Source organism: Bombus pyrosoma, linkage group LG3 (assembly GCF_014825855.1).
Source record: "Bombus pyrosoma isolate SC7728 linkage group LG3, ASM1482585v1, whole genome shotgun sequence".
Classification (NCBI taxonomy): domain Eukaryota; kingdom Metazoa; phylum Arthropoda; class Insecta; order Hymenoptera; family Apidae; genus Bombus; species Bombus pyrosoma.
Genome location: NC_057772.1, coordinates 847,759 through 872,088, shown reverse-complemented (window position 1 = coordinate 872,088; position 24,330 = coordinate 847,759). Strand labels below are relative to the sequence as shown.

General features: G+C 46.2%; 1 long non-coding RNA gene across 1 annotated transcript; it reads left to right on the top strand.

Moving 5' to 3' along the window:
• Positions 1–6,604: 6,604 nt before the first annotated feature.
• On the top strand, positions 6,605–14,507 carry LOC122565747. The gene is made up of 3 exons (XR_006316266.1): positions 6,605–6,982; positions 11,334–11,644; positions 14,331–14,507. It is a non-coding gene; the product is annotated as an uncharacterized LOC122565747 (long non-coding RNA).
• The last annotated feature ends 9,823 nt before the right edge of the window (positions 14,508–24,330 follow it).

Genomic DNA, 24,330 nt, shown 5'->3' with positions numbered 1-24,330 from the left:
GTTTCTCTGTCTTGTATACTGTATTCTGTATCGTTGTATACGCATTCACTCGTAATAACGACGATTTTAAGGCTAACCAACGAAAGGCCCGCTTACGGGAAAGCGTTTCTCGTTGATCGCGATCAGGGATGAAACGCGAACAAGCATCGTTCCTTTTAATCGCTATTGTATCTCGAGAAAAACGGGGAGGGAGAATTGCCTCGAAGTAACGGGGAAAATTGTCCGAACGCAACGAGGATGGAAACAATAGATAAGATGATTTAATCGATACAAGATTTCAGAATTCCTCTCCTTAAACCGGAAAACTATAGAAGATTCGGTCTCTTTACACACGAGTGATATTAAAGTGGCGGAAAAGCTACGAAAAGCGACATTGCTGCGAATACTTGAACATGTTTCATGGAAGAAAACGAACCGATGCAAAAGGAGGAGTCGTGCGTACCTAGTCGTCTGATGACGTGCGCAGAAGAAAACGGGCCGTGTTATATTATGTATATATAGATGCGATGCGTACGAACGTCGCAATCTTGATATTACGATTTTCGAGTGTCATGTCGTACGAGTATTGCGCGATGCTTTTACAAATATCTATGTAACTCGTGGATATCGATGCATACATTCTATTCTATTAGACGAATATAGTATAAAAGACAGCCTAGATGAAAAATCGTCGTTGGCGTTGAAATTAATTCCAAAGCTTTTTGATAAAATAACGATGATCATTTTTTAATTCGAAAAGTTTCAAGTCAGTTCCGTTCGTGATGCGCGTGGAAGAAGACGCGGCGAATGCAAATGCGCGTTACGATGGATGGCAAAATATGTTCGAGAATAACGAAAAATGATTATCGTATAAGGCACGATTGCTGAGTGGAAGAAACGAGAAGAAGCAACGGAGATAAATTATATACGATGTACATACATTCTGGCATATAAGTACAACGAAAAAAAGAGAAACGAGAAGAGCAATGGGAAGGAAAGAGAAGGGTGGGGGGGGGGGGGGAAGGAGAGGAAGGAGGAGAAAAGCTGGAAAAAGCCAGAGGCTGCAAAACGGTTGAATAGGAAACAATATGCAACGCTACCAACTTAGCAGGAGAAACCAGCCAGCTACGAGCACCACCCCGTTTACTACGCCTCGGGGCTATTTGCAATTGTTCTTTCTCTATCCTTCCCGGTCCGTCTCCGTCTATCTTTCGCCGCCCGATCTTCTTCTTCGTTTCGGAGAGAGAATCATTCTCTGTTTCCTCTCTTTTTACTTGTACCTTCTCCTACAGATCTCTGTTTATCAATCCTTCTTGCTCTCTGTAAGTATCATCTTCTTTCCTCGTGTCTGGCGTGCTCTCTTTGTCGTCGCGTTCCGCGCTTCTATGTCCCGCTCTTTCTGTCTTCACCGTTTGTTCCTGTTCCTGTCCCTCTGGCTCATTCCATAATAACGGGACTCCCATTCAAAGTACAATAGCTGGTCATAAATTATCCTGGAAAACGGTAGCGTTAGATCCTACTGGATTCACCCTTTATACAAACCGGGCGCACGCTCGCTTAATTGAGCATCCTCGATAACGCGATACGATTTCGTACATCCCTGTTAAATTTTCAACGCGCACTTGGGAAATTACCGAAACGCGAGCAATGGCCGAGCGCGGTACGACGGTAGGCCTGCCGATTTTCCAAAGTAAATTTCTTTTTCCGCGCTCGCACTCCTTTCTACTCGTTGGTATTCTTCTCTATCGTTAGCCTAGACTCGGCTGTGCGCTCTTCCAGTGTTTCGTCGTTCTACGAAAAAAAGCGGGAGAAAGTAAAAGAAAAGGAAACGAGAATTTGCACGAATCGAGGAAAGTTTAACCGAACAGAACCTTAGGGAAGAAGGATAAGGACAAGCTTGCACCGATTTCAGCAGCCGGTGATACATAGGAGATTAAAGCGCGCATCGAATTTCTAGCTAATTACAAACATCGATTCCAATTGCTTCGACTATAGTTCGATGATAGGAGTAAAACCGATAAGTCGCAGCGAACGAGACATCGATTTTCTCGTTTCCGATCTGACGGTACAAGCGTTACGTGAAATTAACGCAACGGTGCGTCGCGTCGTTCAATGTTAAAGCATCGGCAGCGTGCCTATTCTGTTCGAACCGTTAAGCGGCGATTTTTCCGATCGCTCCGGCAAAATGTGTCGAGCGAGGCTTTTCGGAGTACCGCTCCTTTAAAACGGATTTCCATCGGTTTTTGATTCGTTCGAATAGAAACGACGCTCCAGGTGTATATCATTTTTCAATCAATTTCATAGCGGTTCTTCTTTACCGCGCCCGCTGTTCGTCCTTGCTTTTATTTAATTTTATTTCTGATTTTAATCAATTTTCGAAACAAAAAAACGCTACCGCTCTTTTTACCCTCGTCTAACGACATCATTGCTTTTATTAGGAACTCTGATCGGAATGGCGTCGCGACCGCGTTATCGTTTATCGGTGCTGTCTTGTGACAAATCCCGTTTTTCAAAGTTTCAGTGCCAACGAACGCATTCGTTGATCCGTTATTCCGCGTTGAAACGACAAGCCACCGGTCGCGGCCGGACGGAAGAAATGTAAATGAAATTCGTGTTTGCGCGGAAACTTCCCGATCGAATTCCAGTTAAATTCTTACGAAGGAACACTGTTTTCTGTTCTTCTTCTTTACGAATCACTCGCTCTCCAACCGGTCCGTTCTATCTCGAATTCTTGTCGATGAGAATCGACTTTAATCGTTAGCATCCCGGTGTTTGTTACCGAAAACCAGAGATCTCCAATCGTGGTGTGGTCGAAACACACCGGACAGAAGACAATAGTAAAAGGAGAGAGAGCAGAGAAGTCGAACGACTGCGATCGATAGAAAAGGAGGAAAAGCGGAAGAAAAACGGAGAAAAGAAAGGAAGTCTGTCTTCGAACGATGTGCGAGCGATCTTCTTTCCTGGCACGATCGTCTCCGACAGGCAATTTAATGTTCCAAGAGTAATCTCAATCTTGTTTAATATTTTGTCACATTGAACCAGACACCATACTGTTTCGCGAGATTGGAAGCAACACTCTTCTCTCGAATATCAACTACTTAGGATAGGGCGAAAGATCGTTGGTGCGAGAAAGAGGAAAGTTAAGGCGGATACGAACCATCTCCTTAAAAAGTTTATCCACCAACGGCAGATCTCCGGTAAGTTTACCGAGGAACTTTCAACCGACCGCTTCTCCACCGGCCGGCTAGCGTTTCCTGGAAAGTGTTTTCGGGTAGACAGCCAAATCGCTCGCAATCAGAGTCCCCTACCGTTTTCGATTACTCCTTATTATCTCTCACCTTCTTGGCTTCTGGCCGGGTGATCTCGAGGCCGAGAAGCTGTCTTTTGTTCGCATGCTTCATAACGCTAATTCGCTCCGTGTACTATCGTAAATTTCAGCACGGCCAAGAAACTGGGGACGCGGACTATCACCGAGATCTCGTTAACCGTTTCTTCGAGCTCACGGTTCTTTCCTTTCAGAAGAAAGCATAATTCCACGTTTCTCGCTCGCAAAGCCGGTCACGTTTAAGTCGTACGTCAAACGAAATACCCTTTGATCCTCTCGTTAACTCGGTAGATGAGTTTGCCCGATCCTGAAAGGATAACAAAAAAGAAAGTGCCTAGAAGAGGAAGCTTTTACATGCGCCTGTCGTACTTCTTTGCTAAGCTAATTGAAGTTTTATAACGATCTCGATATCGTTATTAAGATCGCGCGGAAGCCACTCGAAAATACGCGAGGTTCAAGAGCATCGTGGCGTCGGAATCAAACATTGCAAGAATTTTGCAAATCTTTCGAACGAGGTTCCATTCGTAGATCGCTTTCGCGTATGAGCTTGCAAAAGAAGAAGCTAGTTTTTCTTCTCGAATATTCGTCTTGTAAGCCTATGCTCGTTCCTTCGAACGTTTGCTCCGGCCAATCTTTTCAACCCATTTTGTTTTTCTCTACTTTCTTTCTTTCTCTATTACGGAACAAGCCATCTTCGTTCCATCACGTCGCAACATTATGACGCAGCCTCTTCCTAAACTCCGTCTTTTCCTCGTGTTTCTTCTGTCGAGTCTCTGTTTCCCGAAACACTGAAAAAGCACTTTAAATAGGTTATTTTGCACTTTTCAAAAAATCTGGACGGAAGAAGAAGAGGAAGGAGAGGATGAGGGGAAAAAGCGCGTCGATCTATCGTATAGATCGATAAAGCGAATCAAAGTAAAAGAGATCGATTTCTGTGATTTATTCGTTTCTCTAGTAAGCGTATGCCAAGCAGGAGCTTAGGATTCACCGGTTAATAAATTGGGGCCGACTGTCACGAAGGATAGGTGCGGGAGAAATCAAGAGGATAAGCGAGCCACGACTTAATTCGCTGCTAACACGCCGTTAAATCTTAACGACTCGAAGCAAGAGCCAAGATTTTGTCCCTCCTAAACTCTCCGACGCAGTCTGTGTCTGAGAGTACCGCTTTACCGCTTCCCATACTCCCTGCCTCGCATTTTCCTATCCTGTATTTGCCTCTGCCCCCTTCAAATTCGCCTAATCTCGTCAGCCTCCGAAACAGTTACCGCGTTACCCTTCCATTTCTCTTCATCGCCATCGTTCTCGTTTCGCTTCGCTCTTCCCTGTAAGTGGATTAGGAATCAAACACTTGGACACGATCGTTCCTTATGCGTTTTCATCCTACCAAAGCGAAAATTTGCTATCCCTGGTTTCTATTTTTCGAAAACTCGTCAAAATTAAGCTAAAGTACAAAATAAATAAAAGAAGATAAAATAAAAAAAGAAAAAATAGTCAAGTATCGTTACAGAGACGCGTTTCGAGTTAATCTGTTGTAGCGTCGATTTTCCGGTAAGCGGGTAAATCGGACTTGCCTTTTGACGGCTGATTTCGGGCGTCGTAACCCGACCAATCGATGAAACTCGTTTCTTTACGAAAAATAGTATCTTTTAGATTATACTGGAATAGAGATAAAAAATTCTTTTAGGATCTGCGGAGAGTATCGAGAGGAAAATTCGTCCGAGTATGTAAATGACACGTAAAAGACATTATACTCTACTTACGATCGAGATCTTCGACCTTTCGATCGATGTCCATTGCCTCGTGCTTACGTTCGATAGCCCGCAACGCAGTTACGCGAATCGTTTCGTCCCGATCGACGGTGGATGCAAAGAACTGTATGGAAAGAGATTGCCCAGGGGGAATTAACGAAGGGACTGGACCGTTGAAAAACACGAAAGCGCCTTTAACTCATGCTGCCTGTGTTCCTTTCACCGATCCGACGCCATTACACGAGAAATTGGAAATCAAGTATTCGATTCTGTCGGTAAGCAAATTTCTATCGCGGAACAAAGTGTTCCTGCTTGTTGTTCGCGACGGCGCAGCGCGAGAAAAAAGAGCTGCCTCGCTTAGGGGAAACGTTCGACCGTCATATTCAATGGAGGCGTGCGATTAAAATGCGCATAACGAATCCGCTTTAATTACGCGTTAAGTGAAAAAATCGGGCCATTATTATTGGCCCCTTTTTACGTATTTTTATCTCTGCAAGTTTTCATTTACATTTGTCACAAAACAACTATATAATCGTTGCGATCGATCGTTGAGTCAAGTTATCGCGTAACGTGTGTTTCGAGACGTTGTTGGAACTTTTCATCGAAGTAACGTCTTTTTGGGCTCACCGACGATTTTCAACGTACCTTTAGAGCGAATAAGAAAAATATAGTCCGCATGGAATTTCTCAAATCGTCGGCTGAGTCGTGCGGTTCGGATGATTTATTTTATAGCGGCAAAAGAGAGAGAAACAAAGAAACCGACGAAAAGAAATAGAATGAACCTCGAAAGCAGATGCGTTACGCGCTTTTCCCTTTTTGCTCCTGTCATCCTCCCTCCCCCCCCCCCTCGCTCTCTTTTGTTTGTCCGCTTTCACACGTTTTCATTTCTGCTCCTTTCTCTAAGTTTCATTCCGCTATCGCTCCGCTTTTAAAATAATGGCTCGCGGTATCTCCTACAACCGAGCTAATAAAATATAAAGGTTTTCTTTGTACGTTTTAGCGCGCAAAAGATTTTTGACCTCCGCTAGAAGAGACAATCGTGTTTCTTTCCATCTTTTCGCGTTGCTCGGCCCTCTACCGTCACTGTTTGCACATCCCTTCTCCTCGTACATTATTCTTTTGATTCGTTGACACGCTAGCAGCAACGCACAGCATTTTAAACATGTACAGAGCAACTTGACACTGGGAATATTATCTTCGTCCAACGGTTCGTTACTTTCGTCGCCTTTTCTCTCGTATTCGTATTTCTCTGGCGAACGATGCTTCTTCAACGATCATCCCAATAACCTTTGTCGTCACATACGATCGTCCGGTTTTTTTCACATACGTTTCAATTGGACATATCGTAGATTTCGATCGTATTTCGAAGCGAGGGATAAAACGTGTAGGGTTTTATATCATTTCCGAATTGTCATTACCGGTCAGGTCTACGAGCGCGTCATAGAGCAGAGAATACGAAAGTGGAAAAAGGACTAAATCGAGGGTAAATGGTGAGCGAAGATTTATTTGGGCGCGTACGCCGAGCCGAAAAGAGGCGGTCCGTACGGAAATAACGAATGGGATAATAATTGAAATTAGGAGGCGGCGGGGAGGCTAATACACCGACAAGTCCGACGAGCTGGCAATTAAATCCTGACGTATCGCTATCGCGGTCTCCGCCTTAAGCCAATTTTCCAATGATGGAATGCGATTCTTCCGTCGGCGCGTCGCTTTGTTAACCCTGCCTACCCACTAAATTGCCGTCAGCAATCACGTGACTCTTGAATCGTATATCTTCCTCTTCGTTGGTGATTCTAGGCAGTGCGACAACAGGCGGACGAAGAAATTCGTGGCCGAAAAGTTTGAAAGATATGGCGAAAAGTTGTTTCGAACGGGTTAACAACGTTGGAAAATATCGAGCGAGTTCGTTCTTTCAATTAGCCGCTGTTTCGTAAGTAGCGCTATCGAATCTAATTTCACCTGGTCCCGGAGAAACGCTTGTAAAGTGTGTCGTTATCTTCGAAATTTCGGTTATGCATCGCGGCGGCAGCCAGCAAGTTTGAAAAAGCTATTATCCTTGACGGTGTTTAACGACGCCGATACCGAGCTCACCGTCGAGCCGATCGGCTACGTGGGTTTAAACGTTAAATATGTGGCCGATAAAACACAACGCGTTCGATAACACCGGCTGCACGGCGCGGCGTGTCGTAGCCTCGATTAACCAACACGATCTGCGTCGTGAAAAGAAGTTTCGCGCAAATAGAATACGAGCCGTGGTATTAACGCGGTGGACTCGAGGCGAGGATGTTCGCGTTAGAAAATTACAAATGGTTGGTGGCGAGGAAACGTTTAAACGTTTTTCAGAATGATAAATGCGTCCGTACGACAACGAACTGTCCCAGAGGTTTTCCAGCGTGCAATCGCTTTAGGTGATTCAGGCTTGTCCAGGAGGTATAAAGAGCGAGTTTGCGCCCATGGGGAGATCCACGATGTCCTGACAAACGACCATGGTATTCAGATGTCGATCTCTGTCGAGATTCTCGTCCGGACCGCGTTTTCTCCGTTTCACTTTCGTCGCAGTAAAACTTTTAATCGCCGCGCACTTACGCTGCCAGCAATGTCACCGTTAAACTCTCCGTCGCTTCTTTGTTTTCCCTTTTCATCAGTTTTTCCAGGTCAGCGACGCTTCGTTAATTACGGCTTCTCCGCACGATCGTTATCCCGCTTCGGTTTTAACTACCCGACCGAATTCTTCGTACCGAAACATTCACGCTTTCGCGCCTCCTGTTTTCTCGATAATCCCTCCTTTTTATTCCTCTTTATTCTTTTTTATTCTCGCCTGTATTCTCCCCTACACCGCGGTGTGACCAACGTTACGTTCTGAAATTTGTCTCGCCTCTATCGAAAATCGAACGCTAACCTCGCCTTCTATACTCGTCGGCCTTCGATACCCGATCCCCTTCTACAGATTTCCGCGACTTAACTCAATACCCGTGTGTATGGTCCACGGAGAATTCGCACGTCGATATCTAGATTTGCCTTATTGCCTCTACCCTTTTGCCGCTTGATACGCTACTATCGTCCCGTTCTTCTCTCGTTCTGGCTGAGAAGCTCGATCCCATGTACCGTATCTTATTCCATTTTCCTCCTTCGACAAAATATTCCATTGAAAAGCAACTTTTTCAACGGTCGACGATTCCCAACTCGATTCCCACTCGCAGAACGGACTGTCTCGATTTTATCAAACGGATACATTGTTCGTTTCAATTCTGAAATTTCACCCGCGCCATTCTCTTTCTCTCTATTCCCATTCAAACCGTTCAAACTATTCATACGTACAGGAAATTTCTATGTATTCGCGTTTTTCCTGTCAAGCTTCCGAGGGTAGGACGTACCAAAGGACTACTCGGCGTATTAATTTAACGGTGCGTTTATTAACGTTACCAGAGCGTGTTGCCTGGACCGTACTCGGACCGTTGCCTCCAACTCTTTGTCGACTCGACCGATCGCTCGCAACTACCAAACTCCTCGCAAATCGACTCACGACTAACAATCGACCGAGGTACCGAAGGCGTATTGAAGTTTCTCGACCCTTTTGACCCGTCGGTACTTACGCTTTATAGCGGCACTGTATATACTTCGTGGGTCTTTCCGCGATACAACGATAAGGACCAAAGGGAATCGTTGTGTCAGGGCCGAGAAACGCGTCGTTAGTTGTAGTTTCGGCAAGATGACGGTTCCTCAGGATTATCGCCGGTCTCGGGACGTAACAACGGCCTCGTGCCGCTACACACAGCGAACGACTAATCTTTCGACTCTTAGAACTTTGCGTACCAGCTAATTCGTTTCTTCGAATGCCCTGTCTCGTTCTTCAAGAATTTCCCCTTATTCGCCGTGTTTCGTTCTGATTTTCCACGTTTGATATTCGAACGAAATATTCTTCTATCTTTTATTCTCCTTTCCTTCTCACCTTGCTCTCCTCTCTACGAGCCAGTTTAAGTTTCTTATCTAGTACGGATAAATGGTACCGTTCGTTTATTTGTCACCTCGTATTCTCCGCTTGTTTCTTTGCTACATAGCGTTCGAGTTTGTCGGGATGGAAAATTTCGTCCGTTAATTAACAATCTCGTTATCTTCGCGGACGATTGCACAGACCGAAGCACTCGACATTAATTTGGCGTAACGCGCCGCTTCTACGGAGAACCATTTTCCTCCTGTTTGATTTCTACTACTTACCGCCGCGATTGCCCCTCTTCAAGGGGCCGATGAAAAATAATTGTAGCCGCTGAGCGAACCGGAAGGAACGATAACGACACCGGCTAACGACTTGGCAAAGTGTCGCTGCCAACGTAAATTCCTCGCGAGAATGAAAATTAACCCCGCTTTGTCATTCGTTTCTTTCGTAGAAGTACATTTGTCCCTCCGTTAGTTTATTTTTTCTTCTCTCCCTTCTAACCATTCGTGCATAAACTCGAACGAAAATGCATATCGACGAGATTTCTCGGAAAATATTTGCGTCTTTTGTCATCGATGCCATTAAAGCTCGCTTAGATTCTACGAGCTAAGTGCTTTCCTTAATTTTCTTTGGTTCCAGCGACAGGTCTTTTAATCTTATTAACTGTCATCGATTTGCCGTCAAGCTGCTGCAGGAATTTCGAATAAACGTTCACGGAACGGAAGACGGGTGAAAACGACGCGCGGCCGGCGGAAACATCTCGAACGTATTGCCGCTCATTCTGCGTTTGAACGAGCAAGTCGCCCATCCGTAAACGGATCGAACGTAAATTCAGATCAGCGACGTTGCAACGGAACCGTGCAAAATCCTTCGAGTACAAGACAAGGGGCTTCCCTTTCGTCTCTTTCTAAAACACTAAAACGTATTTTCGCGAAATTTGGCCAAGTTCGCCTTTACAACAACTTTCAAACGTTACCTCTATTTCTTCTCCTCGTTTTATTCGCGACGACACGCTGCGTCTTATCGACAACGCCTACCACGCTTTTCCAACGCTCGAATCGTCCCCGCCTTCCTCATTCCTCGTCTCCTCGAGAACACGTAACCGTTTAAACTTGCCGCTGTCCGGAGTAAGAAAAAACGCGTCTGATTGCACGATCGCTGAAAGTTAAATCCGTAAAGTTAGCGTCCTTTCGCCGGTAAAAGCAACATTGACAGTTTTACAGATTTTTAAACGATTATCCGGCAATTTGGACGGACACACCTGTGCTTAATGACATCCGACTCGGCGGAATTTCGTGGCTCGAGCTGGCGCGCTACAAGCAGCCAGAACTTTGACTCTAGCATAGTACGTAAATATTCGTCAGCAACAGGTCTCTATAATACGAATCGAAAGAACGAGGGCGAAAGCACGGCAAAGCGCTTTCCGCGTGTGCGATATCCGAGTAAGTTGAACCGGAGAAATCAAAAGGTGTCTCGTTATTTTCGCGCCGTAATTGGACGAACAGCGAAATCAGCCGACCGTGTTCAGATACATATTCGCGCGGTGAAAGCATTCCTTTTACGCGATTTCTATGCCATGTGTTTCAATTTCCTCGCGTTTAAGGGCCACGGCGAAACGAATCTAACGTTGAAATTTATATTTCCCGAGTTACATCTGTCGGCGATTTGCCGTCCGTCTTCGCGTCTAGCGCGTCCTAACGCGGAATATTATCGCGACGCGCGACGATGTTAAAAATTTCTCCTGATGGATAAACATCGACGAAACAGATGGGTGAACGTGACCGAGCATAAAACGAGATCGCGAGAGGGTCGTGGCATCGAAATCGAACGATCGGAGGGTGTAAATTACTTTTTCATCGTTTCCCGGTGATAAAGAAGAAACGAGCGACTGAGAACGTACCGCGTCTCCGGGTTGTTAACCGACGCACACTCCTTACCACTGTCACTTTCTGACCGAACGACCGACTTTCCGTCTTTGTCGGATCTTCTTCCTTCCGATCGGCCAATCTGCTTCGATCTTTAAGGCTGTTCTTCCGTCGGAGCCCGTCGAGGTCGGTCCGCAGCCTGAAAGCGCAGTGGAACGACCGCGAATCGTGCATGCGCGACTACCGACAGCGCACGCGCCACCCTCCTGTCTTATATCTATAAGGGCAGCTACCCTCGACGAGGCCAGTCAGTTCTTGCCCGTTTTCGCTCGGGTTACGATCGATCGTTCGCTTTGCGACCTTGTTTCCGTGTTTCCTTTCGTTCCACACGATTTCCACAAGATCAAAGCGGCTAGCGTGCCACGAAATCGCCTCCACGCCGAACCAAAACGAACGATTTTTGTGATCGGTTTTCTGTGAAGTGTCATCGGCTGTGTTGCGCGCCATTCGTCGTTTCTACTATCGAGAGGTAAAAGTGTCGTTACGAGAGGCGGTACGATACAGAGCTCGAGGACGATCTACGAGGATGAACGATCCCGTTGATACACAAACGATTCCTTAGACACGCGACAACGTATCTCGCCTCCGCAACGTCTCGTGACCTACTCCTCGACTAGCTTCGCGGGCATCAGCCTCTTGGGAGTTTTGCTACCGATTACAGAACGTGCCCCTCCACGCTCTCTCAAGATCATCCTGTCACTTTGTCCACGGAACGTGAATCGCAATACCAAAGGTAAGTCGCTAAGACGCTTACTTCTGATCCCGATCGATGTTTGATATTTCTTTTTCCTTTTCCTTTCGCTTTCTTTTTTCGTTTTTCTTTTTTATTTATTACTCGGCTGAACACGCGTATATCGCAACGACCACGAAGAAGATCGCCCCCCGGTGTTTTAGATACAATTTCCAAATAAACGGCAAATAGTGGACGTGTACTTAAAAACAGATCGATCCGTTCTATCGATCTTGTTCCACTTGAACCGCAGCGCGTAAAATTAGGGACGCGATCAACGAATAACACGGAGCTGAACGGAAGAAATGGCCCGCCGATTTAAAGATAAAATATCGAGCTTCGCGATCAACGCAACGAGCAAATGTCGAAATGCGTTTGGTTGGCGCACTTTATGCGGCACGACATAAAACGCAAATGTTATTTTGCGCTCGAAAGCGAAAGACGTTTCGTGCGTGTTTTACTCGCGATCATCTAGTTTTCACGCACCTATATTATTATTCCCTATTTATACACGTCTATTCTTCATCTACGTAATGAGAAAACAACGTCGAGTCGTAGATTAATGTCTCGCCGGTCGACTAAATTAAAGCGGATTCGAGGCTCGATTCATCCTAACGGATGTGTAGTTTGCGCGAAGCATGACGAACAGCCGGATGGAGAATCTCACGAGTAGAATGGGTTAGGAGAATCTCTGTCGTCGAAAATTAATTCAGGTTCGATTAGACGGCGAGTTGTGATCCAAAGGGCAACCCAAAAGGGTTGAAATCTGTTAAGCGCCTATTAAGAACCTGCGATTTATTTCGCCGATCGTTGAAAATCCAACGGATCGATGGAACGGAGAGGCAGACCCTTTTCCAGCGTGCAAAATCTGTTTGGATCTAGCAGGAAATTACGATCGGTATAATTCTGATTGTACGTGTGTGTTAGAGGCAGAGGGCAGGAAAAAAGCATGGATAAAGATAGGATAAAGGAGAAAGAACGGGAGAAAGAATCGGAGAAAAGGGAAAATCTTGACGGAGAAGGCCGCTCTCACGGTGTTGCGGTTCGTTGGCGCGGCTTGATCGAAAGGGTATTTCCTCGGCATACAAGGGAAAAGTTCTTCCGGCAAGATAAACTGCTCTTCCCCCTCAGTGTTCTTCGCTGGAAACTTGGTCGGGCGCGGAAACTTTCGTGAAAGATTCACAAAAGATTTTTTTCCTCTGGATGTTGAAATATAATTCAGAGAAGGGCGGGTAAAGTTTCTACGGAGGAAATTTTAAGCCGTACATGTACACGGCCGACACACAGCGGCAATTTTCAAGGCATTGTCCGGAAAATTAATTATTGCTCGGCACCTTCTAAAGTAACGAAAACCAAAGTCGGCCAGAATTAGCTGCCGCTAGGTGTTCCGCGCGAATAGAATATCAAATGTAACCGCGCGCGTGCTCGCCGCTAGCAATACGGACACGATTAGCGCAACGAAATTTCTTAGCTGTAAAGTTTGGAAACAGGCATCGAAGAACGATATTTTTTCCCCCGAGAATAATATAGTTTTCGCGTTTCACCGTATTCGACGAGTATTCGCGGCTCCACGAGTTACCTTAAGTTCCTTTTTTCTTTCCGCGATTTACACCAACGATCAACGTCGAACGACCCTCGAAGAGACAACGCTAGCGGCGCGAACGAAATAATTTTATGGAAAGGCAAAGACCGTTTTTTCGATGACGAAACGTTCTCGCGCGATTCACCGATTCTCACCGCGGAACATCGGGTCGTCGGACGTTGCTACGATCGACTCGGTCGAATAACGAACGCATCGGTTCCGTTCTATCGATACGTCGATAATTAAAAATCCGACTGCCGAACTCAGCGGAGAATAATTAGTCGGCGCGAAACGTTACCGCGTCTGTCGCGCGAGCGAACCTTTTGTAATCCCAGCCCCTTCCGCAAAGTAGGTCGAACTTTCGCGGGCTTTCTCTCTTTCTCTTTGCCCGGCTCTTTCTCCCTCGCGCTGCATCGTTGTGCTGTCGGTGGATCGATCCTGGAATTATTAGGTAATTACCGTGGTGCGCTGGGAATAATTTCAGAATCGATTAGAGAAGGGGAAGGGGTGGGAAAGGGGGTGGCAACGTTAGGATCGCTAGTGCGAACTTCCTCGGCTGAAATTAAATGCCGACTCGTTTTGCGTCGAATCGCCTAACCTCGATTCCATCTCGCTTCCGTTCAGCCGCCTGTTCTTAAGTCGCTAACGCGAACTCTCGACACGTGTAATTGGACGTTATCGACGACAGTTCTAGTCGCAAAATTACAAACTTCCCAGCAGATTTAAAAAACTGATCGACTATAATCGCACGTACAGAGAACCGCGAATCAGAGCGATGCAAATTGTCGGTCCACTGCTAATTCTCGTAAAATATTCCTTTGCCTTTATTTTTATAAAAAATTCAGTATACTTTCTTCGTGGCTACGGATCGATCAATTGCGGGATCAGAGCGACCGTGCTTTTACGAGTTGAGATACGCGATTCAGCTCGCACTCTCAAAATCTTTGCTCGCGCCACTATGATTTTCCGTCTGTCGAATCGTATCCGATTCCCAAAGCCGTCCGCGAAAGATACGCGGATAGCCGATACAGTTTCAAGGGCGCGCTTAAAGAATTTAAGGTAGAAGGGAGATTAGGGAGGAAGCGAATACGGAATGAAATTTTCCAGGAATTCGACGCTCCGGCCGTTACTACGAGGATGAACCTGTACGAGACGCGTTTGCAGCCGTACTTTTCTTAACGTCTTCATCCTGAATCGTGTCACCGACGGAGGGTACCATCCTGCGAGGTCAAAGCTCGAAGCGTGGATCGACGAACAGGGTGGAGGCGCGATAAACATAAAGAAAATGGGGGTGCCGGATGTAGAGCAGGCTAAGAGACGACTGCAGGATATTCTTAGGAAAGCGCAGAAGCTCGAGATCCCTCCGCAAGAAGTGATCTCGACGCGGACCGCCCAGAAGCTTCTTGCCAGAACGAGGAACGTCCTGGCATGGACGATCTGGATCACCGTTTTTGTCCTGCTGCTCAGCGGCGTGGTCTATGCCCGTTGGCCGACGAGACAAGAAGTCGAGACCATTAGGACTGTCCTTAGGCGAACGGTGAGTCACGCAAATTATTTTCACCCTTCTGATTACACAGGCTTGTTTGTATTGGGAACCACGATACGTTTCATAATTACTGCCGTAGAAATTTTATACATTTTACGTCCTGGTATATATATATATATATATATATATATATATATATATAGTACACCGTAACGTTCAACTATTGAAAAGTATCATATCGTATTTGCACACTGTTTTACGACGATGTTACCCGAGCGAGTGTTTGACGTCTAGCTGAACATTTCCTAGAATTTGTCTTATCTTAACGGTTCTAAAAAGTTGACAAGTTAGTAAGGTCAATGCGTACAAGGTTCTTGTCGCCGTGGAATTTTGGAAAATCGATAATCGTTATTTCGACAAAGTCTGGTTAAGCGGAGCAATTATAAAAATGCGCGTATTCGTGACAATTTGGAGTTTCGGCGGAGCCGAGTTTTTCCAATACGAAAGTAGCTTGTCGGAATGTTGCGTGTATCGAGGACAAACGTAGGCGCATTGGAAACGAGAGGTGAAATTGCATCGGAAAATGAATCGAATTGGTAAGCAATTGGCCCAAGTGAACTCGACGAGGTACGGCGACTCGCATCTAAAATAAAACGCTCGCCTCGACGAACGTAATCGTTGATACGTTCAGAAATAATAAAAAGAGCCTCTCTGCCAATCGTCTCGCAATTGTACTCGTAAAATCGTTGGCTAGACAATCGAACGAGTATCGCGAACGATGATCGCGCGTAGATCGATCGATCGGTTTTTATCCCCGAATACCGGTTCGACGAGGATGGTTACTCGATAACGCTATTGTTTCTTGCTCTCTATTTGCGAATCGCAACTTTCCATACTGTCAACTTGGCTCGCCAGCCAACGGTAATCGGTTTCCATCTCGTCTAATAAACTACAACCGTGTTACGCTTTACGCGCGTTAGTTGCTTATCGCGGTCAGCTGTTAATTGGGTTAACTATGTCTTAATGATCGTTGCATCGTATCGATCGATCCAACGAAAGCGTTATAAATATTTTCCAATAGCCACGTTAGCCAGATAGATCGGTCGTGTCATCGGATCCATAAGCCTGATGGCTCTGTTTGCGATTTCGCTAGCAAACGTACGAGCGAGCGCGACGAATAACCAGAGGCCCGTGTTATTAAGCGAACTTCAAAGTTCACAGGTTGTACCAGCTTCGAAATTAAAACGGAGCGAGTCCAGGGACTAATAAGCGCGCTTGGCGTCCGTCCAAAAACACGGAACAGCGGAGCTCGCTTTTTCCGCGACACCTTATACGCGGATTATTTCGTCAAGTTGGTTGTCCCGTGGATCTGTAATTCCGTGCCGGAATACTCTGCCTAATAGCGTAACGTCGAATAATCCTTGCGCACCGTGGCTCGTGGGTCAACATCATTCACAGACAACGCTGTCGATAGAGTCGCTTGACATTCCACCTTCTGGTCCCGACGTCCTCACAGATTCTTCGATTTCTCCCTCGACTTTTCTCGCGCGAATTCGCATTAAAAAGTTGGAAAATTCTTTGTCTTATCGGAGAAGGTTCTCGTTTTACCAGAGAGCGTTCTCTTGCTTTATCGGACAACATTTCGGTTACTCTGTAAGCGACGTCTGTCGTTTTCAAAATTGTTTGACACGCGTGACAACGTTTTTAGAGATCGAACGATGTTCTTCTGTAGATTCTCGCTTAATCTGAATTTCAACTACGACGGATAAACATCGCGGACGAACGAAAGTAAAGGATCGATCTACCTCGAGTTCCTGTGTTGCACGAATATCTTTGCTAATTCGCGTAAAAAAAAAGTCAGCTGATTGAATCGAAATTCAATTTCTTGTTCGCTAGCAGTGGCAAAGAAAAAGGTTCGTTACATCGTTGAATAATCGGTATACCCGAGCCCAGGTTAGTAGTAATTATCGCAAATCGAAGATGTAAAAGCGAGCGGGTTACTCGTATTCGCGACACGTGGTTCGAATGCGAAAGCAATCTTTTCTACGGATGGAAACCCTGTTGCGTTCTCGATCAAAGCGGTGTTCGTGTATTTCCAGCGAAGGAAACGTTAATCGTCGATGACGAAAAGAAGGTTCCTTTTCCGGTGGCACGAGAAGCGATTTCGACGGATCAATCGTGCTACCATAAAAAACAATTTGCCCGATCGATTTGTTTGAAAGCGTACTATAACGCAGTTACCGTTCCTATTTATTCGACATCGCTATGGATTATTAAACGCCTGGAGCGTCGAGGGACGAAAAACGTTTTGCATTGTCACGGTAGTCCGCGATAGGATCGAATCGGCGAAACCTCTCGCTTTCCGCGTTTCATTACATTTACTTTGGATCAAACAGGTGTCGTGTCGTGCCGTATCGTGGCGTGGCTAATTTTTCGTCGAATCTAATCGCACAATTAAAAGGCGATTTGCCACTCGGCAAATTCATTTATACGTACATCGCGACGTCATCCGATATGTAGAAACGGAAACTTTAAAGCTTGTTCCGGAAAACGAAAATCGGCCAAGCGAACCAAGTGGAATCTTTAGGAGGTAATTGACGAAAGAACGAGTTGCGAGATAAAAACCACCGAAATATTTTCGTCGAGGAACGATCGCCGTCACGACGGCGCTTCGAACATCGTAACGACGCAAAAACTCTGTTACGTTGCCAGCGTGCTTGAAATTAACCGCGAAATTTCTCCCTTCCAAGTACCTTTGGCGAAGGATTTTTTAAACGCGCACTTTCGCGAGCGTTTAATTCGTTCGAATTAGACACGACAGAGACGCGAGGGAAATTCTCACGGCTGATAGGAGAGGCAGGGGGGGCGCGGAGGGTGTGGCTGGTGGTTGGGCATTTTGCATTCGGTCGAGCCGAAAATTTACACGGAGCGAACATTATTCGTAAATTTGGCGAGCCGGGACGGGGGTTACTTCAAAAGTAGCTAACGAACCGGGTTCCGACTTACGGACGCTGCGGCTGCCTGCATGGTAATTGCGTTAACTTACTTAATTAGGATCCCGCTCGCTAATCAACTCGAAGTCTCTTTCGAAAGGTTGTTCAGCTTCCGCCCCATAGCTCGCCGCGTTACACCTTTATTTTCGGCGGACCTTTGAAAGGTTAATTTACCATGGTGTCATTTATCAGCCTCTTGTTCTCGCTATTCCGTGTTATTACGCGCTATACCGATATACGTACGTTGAAACTTTGTAATTTAAACGAATACCACCGGCTCTGGACAGCCTCTATTAATTCATTTTATACGACTCGTGATTCATCGTTATCCTTTCATTTCTCCGACATTTGTTACGAACCAGATACTTGTCTCGTGTCTGGTCCGTCCGTTTCTTTCGACTCGCAACGATCGCGATCGAATATCTATCCGAGAGACCGGTAAGCCGAAAGCGACGTTCCCCGGCACGATGATATCTCGAGAGGAAATTTATGTTTTCAGTGGAAGAGTAATAACGTTACACACTGCCGTGTTGCAGTTTTCTCCAAGAATAATCTTCCTGTCTTGGAATTTCTTGCCAGCGTTTCGCTGATATCGTATCGTGTATATGTATTTTCCCCTTAAACCGTACGTATCCGTTCCATATGTTGCCGCTTCCCATTTTTTCCCCTTCGACCATCGATTCGTCGCTGCGTTCCGTCATTTCGCTTCTTCGACTTTCACGCGTCTAACTCTCGAATTTTCTCTCTTATCGATTCGTCTTCTATCACGTTCCAATCGGAATCGAATGGAAGAACCACGAGTATTTCAATTCCCGTTTACAAATCTATATGATCGTCAAAAGCTGAACGATTCTTCGCATACGTCGCAACGTCGACGAAGCTTCGAATAATTGCGCGATCGCGATCGGGAAGATCGACAGACAGAACGTTTAGAACGGACACAAGAAGCGACAAAAATCTACGTACGTCTAACAAGAAGCGGTAAAGATGCCGTTCGACGCGATAGAGACTTCCGATCAACCGGTTAATTAATTCGCTTGTTTCCGGCCGTGAGCAGAACGTCGGTCTCATTATCTGCGAACACGGATGCTAAATTAATTGTTGCTCGTTCTCGAGGAGTTTGGTCGTGAGGTAAATTCGTGTTTGCAAGTTCCAATCAGCCGCTATTCCGCGTATCGTTTTGTTTCTCGTCGCGTTCGCTCGCGCCCGCCGAGGGAACGCTCCGACTCGGAACTCGAACCTAGACGGAGTGGATTCGCCCCCGTTTTTGAAAGTATAATATTCCGCGAGGAATCCGCTTGCTCTCTTTCGATTCTGCGGCGACGGAACGTAGTAGAATGGCTTTGAACGCGAACTTTCAAAGACGCGTCTGCGCGACGACGGATCGCGCGCGCGGAATAAGCAGTTTTCGTAAAGTTTTATCGCGCCGTGTTTTTTCTGCTGCTTAGGAGCTACGCTGATATTCCTTTCGGTGCAACTCGGTGTCCACTCTCGAAATACTTTGGCGGCAATTGGATTACGTCGTGGAAGGACCAACTTTGCTTTCCGTAAAGCCGGAGCCAAACTACGGCGCGGTCTTCCGATTCGATTTTGCGTTAACGTTGAAATTAATAGAATTCGTTAAAAGCCGTTGAAAGCTTTTCGATATAGGACAACAAACCGGGCACCGTCGAGTTACGTTAGTATTATCGTCTTTGGGGAAGTTTTTACGGAAGAGAGAGGAGCCGATAAAAGCTCGGGTCGCGAACGATCCATCTCCTCGCCACCTCGAAATCGCTATCGATTACGCCGCTACGTAATTATTTTCGAACGTCGATGATTCCATCCACCCTCCTTTGGTTTCTTTTTTTCGAAATCTTCGCGCCCGGATTCAAACTAGCCCGTCACGAGTAAAACGCGGGTCGAGTTGTCGAGTAACTCGAAGCTAGCTGGAGAGGCTGCCAGCTCTCGAAGTGCTCAATTTTCATGGAAATGGCAGGGAAACAGCAGCACGCCCCTTCCCCTTTCGCATTTTTTTCCTTCTTTTTGCCTTTTTTCGCCCTTTTTTTGGCTTTGCTTTCCCCTTCCTTTTCCCGTTGAAACGCGCGCGATGCGACGAATGCGATCGAATATCCACTCGGGCTGTCCCGCTTTCGTCCCCCGTCGTTTCTTCCGTTCGCTCGGCGAGTTTTCATTTGCTCGATTACCATGTGTTGTTTTGTCCGCGAAAAAAGCACAGTCCGAGGACAATTTTCAGGTGGAAAACAGAACGTTGCACGTGTTTTTATCGAAGAAACAGCCGTGTTCGGAGCGACGCGCACAAATACTCGCACAACTCGTTAAATCGCTGTTTTGCGCTTTACCAGTGTTTCGATCGATCGAGAATCTAGAGGGAAATTTCATTCGTACGAGAAATCGAGTTGACTGGATTCGCGTCCGATCGAGTTGCCTCGAGCCGAGCGAACTTTGTCGAGACGAAACAACGAGACGAAAGAGGATGATACGATCACGCGTGTTACAGTCTTATTAAGCATCTGCGATCTCTGTGCACGTTTTGCTCTCCCACCAAGGTTTTTCCTTTCGTCGCGTCAACGCTCCGTCTCTGTCGCATTTGTTCGATTTTCTTCAGTCGTGTATCACTCGGTTGGAAAAAGTATCGCGCAACGGCAACGTTTTCTAAACGAGAAACGAAGAGTTCTTTCTTCGAGCGATCGAGTTAAACGGAGACGTCGCAAGAACGACGTCGATCGAGCTCGCTTTGCTGCCTGCGCGTCGAATTCCAACGACTGGTATCGATTGCAAGTCGTCGAACGTATCGATCGAAGGATGCTGCAGTTAAATGGAAAATTTAGCGACAATTAGTTCCGAACCTTTTTGCGAAAGAACTCTTTTATCTCATCACCTCTGTTCCATCTATCCAACACGGATCTGTTAACCATAGTTGGTGGTATTGCGTTTACGTCACGCTTTGAACTTTAATTGAACTTTCTCGCGTGAACCAGAGTCATCTGAGAAGCAGATAAAAGCAGAACGAACCGTTGTATTTTATATAACGTTATTTACTCGCGATCTCTCGGTTGATTTCGCTTTTTCTCTTTCTATAGAGCACTTTGAATAAGAGAAGTTTTTCCTGCACAGTGGCGAGATATAGGGAGACACAGCCAGCTTACACAATCAGGTTTCTATTGTGTAAGGTCACGGACGAGACCCGTGATCGCGTAACGCTCGCTCGTAAATTTCCTGCAGGAACAGCTTCCTAGCGGAGAAAATCTCTGTCCTAAGAAAATGTTCCTCTAACCAGAGAGTACGATGTCTACGTCGCGCTCCCCTCGCGCGTTCGTTCCGCGCCACCCGCTTTATTATCCGGTGCGAGCGTTTCTTTCGATTAGGTAATTCGGTTAACGACAGGCCTGTCACGTGAATTTTCTTTTTCCATCCAGACGAACGTGCGAACATTTTCCGTCGCGAAAATTCTTCATTTTGGAAAATCATGGAAAAAAACCGGACGACCACCGATCTCCACCAAGGAATCGCTGCTGGCGGCAAAAAAAATTGCATCACGTGGAATTATTTTTGCCGGTGGTTGTGCAGTTGCGCAGTTGCGCAACTATCGTGGCCGACCACGAGTGAAACATTTTTCAACGCGCTTCGTTAATTCTCGGATTTCACAAAGCTGTTTTGAACTTTGACCAACGCGCGAATGTACAACGAACGTGATGCTTTGTTCGCTTTCTTCCGCTCCTTTTCCCTTTCTTTTTTCCATCTTTTCATTCGCCGAATACGATGGGAACCAAAAATGGTCCACCGTCACGGAAGAAGAGGAAACATTCCTACAGCGACCGCTCGTTTTTCATCGTTCCTCCCGCCGCGTTCACCGTCGCAAGATGTTATTCTTTCGTTTCGCCGCGTATTCCCGGTAATTGTTACATTTGCGTTGTGATAAATCGCAGCTGTCGCCAACTCCGGGCAACAACAGTGCCGCCCTAGGGATTTTATCTCTCGTGCAACGCACACGGAAAATGCAAACGTTGCACGATGCTCGGCGAATATTCTTCTTCCGCGCAGCTTCCTCTCGTCTAGTCCCGGTCCTTTGTTCGCTTCGATCCCGCGGCCAACGATCTAGCAGATCGAGGCGAATTCGAATTAACGGTCATCCGAGGACGGTGAAAATGACCACGACGTACGAATCGATTTCAAGGGAAGAGTTACTCGAGCCGCGACGTACGGAACGAGCGAAGCGGAAAATTCCAAACCAGCGGACAACGACAGCGCTTGGATCGAAAGGACGACCAATTATAAGGATGGAAAAAGAGAAGGAAGCGGTTAAAAATATGGAAGTAAAGGCGAAACTATCGTAAATCGTTGGGGAACGTGGTGGAGTCGAGACGAAAGAAAAGACGGAGAAGAAGAGACGGAAGAGTACGTACTCGGAGCAGTTTAGTTGATTCTCTGATCACGAATTCAATTCTCGCTCGAGTTTTTGCTCCTTCTCGCATTACGTTTCAATTAAACGCGAAACGAAGCTGACTGTCCCGGGCGGAGCGTTGCCGTGGCGCGACTGGCGAAATTAGGTTTTCGCTGGAAGCGACGGTTTCGCGTCCCACCAATCGCGGTTATCGCGCCGAGCAATGCCGAGCGTCGCGTCACGTTTCTACGCGTCGAGCAGCATCTGCGATTATTTACGTCGCGTGACGTATCGCTGGAGAGAAAGCCCGTGCATTTGCCGCGAGTTCCGTGATTGCGCACAATGCGCACAATACGCCACGGACGCCGTTATCGCGTTGCAGTTTATAGTTGCTACCGTTACTGTTGCTGGTTGCTAGTCGCCACGCGGCCCGTCCGACCACCGACCGACCGACCGACCGATCCTTTCCCCTTGCGCCGTTTAATTTTCTCCATTACCGGCCTCGCTTCTAGCATGCATCGCGATCGTCGCGTTCCATCCGCTTGTTCCCTTCTTTTCGTTCTATCTTTATCAACGCGGATCGAATGGAAATCGAGTTTCTACGCTTATATTCGATAGTTTGACCGCGGAATCTTAAGCGAAAGGATCTTAAAGTCCAACATTCGTACTGGATAGCTCTTTTACCCGATTCCTATTGTATATATTCCTATTATACGAAATGTTTTGAAATTTTATTAGCACCGTTGTGAGACGCTCGTCTATCGTTGTTATATTGGACGAGTTTGAAACGAATTTGACAAATATATGTAATATCGCGGAATATATTATTACTATATGTTCTGATATTTATGATTTATTTAGAATGAATGGATTGTACAGACGTTGATTAGACAGAAGAACGACGGTTGTTTAACATGAATTAGTCACAATAACGCGCTATAATCTAGATAACTTAATGGTTCATTTGCAACTCTCGCCACAACGGATCCAACGTTCTGTCTCACGCGGACCGCACTCTCTCGACAACGCGACTCGCACTCTCTGACTTCTCGATTCGCACCCTGTGGCTTCTCCACCGACACTGCCTGTTCTAGCATCCCTTTGTCTTTTCTTAGACCCACTACGCACGTGTTCCGTAGCCGCTCGTGGCCAGGGTCACGTGGGCCTTCTCTGCGAAACTATTCAATTGAAGGACCGACGACACATTGATGTCGGCTCTCGCGACATTGTTTATGGTTTACTCGATATCTCTCAGGCCTTTTTTCCACCGTACTACATATATATGTAGTATCGCGGACATAAGGCCTAGGAGTTAGCGATACAATGTCGCGAGAGCCGAGGCGTTCTTCGTATAGTTTTGTAAAAAGGGCCTACGTGGCCTTGGCCACGAACGGTCGCGGAACACGTACGTGGTGGGTCTACGGAAAGACAAAAGAGATGCGAGAGCAGTCAGTTTCAGTTTGCAAGTCGGAGAGAATAAGTCGAGAAGTCAGAGTGTGCGAGTTGCGTTGTAGAGTATAGTGTTGCTAGCGTTGTCGAGAGAGTGTGGTCCGCGTGAGAGAGAACGTTGGATCCGTTGTGTCGAGAGTTGTCTAAATTGTAGCGTGTTATTGCGATTAGTTCATGTTAATCTACCATCGTTTTTCTGTCTATATTTGTACAATCCATTTATTATAAATAAATCACAAATATCAGGATATAATAACAGTATATTCCATTAAAGATACTACATATATAGAAATTACAAGATGTCCGATACAAGTATCAGCCATCCGTACACGTGTACGCATGTGCGTATTATATATCTGGCAGAGTGGCGTATTTTGCGGCACTCTGTACACGACAGCTCGACGAAGAATCTTAAAGCGGAATGAGCCACATAGTGGGACGGTGGTGAAAGGCAAACTCGGCGCGCAGACAATTTTTGAGCGAACAAGCGACGTTTCATTTTCATTTTCCACGTTTCACGAAATTTCAGCGCCGCTCGGCTAATTTTCTCATTAGGAAGTTCCCTTTGCATTTAAATAAGACACCGTGCCTCTCTCCCAGTTCGAACAGAAAACGCGCAGGGCTACGTGTTTCGGGGAAATATTTATGCATGGCGGTGTGAATAGTTGCCCGTTTCAAGGAAAACTTGTAAATTTACGTCTACAATTTCGCCGGCTCGCGGAAATTAACGCGCACCGCGCGCCGAATTAGCTTTTTACTCGATTACGCTGGGAAACGTCAAATCTACGCCCCGAA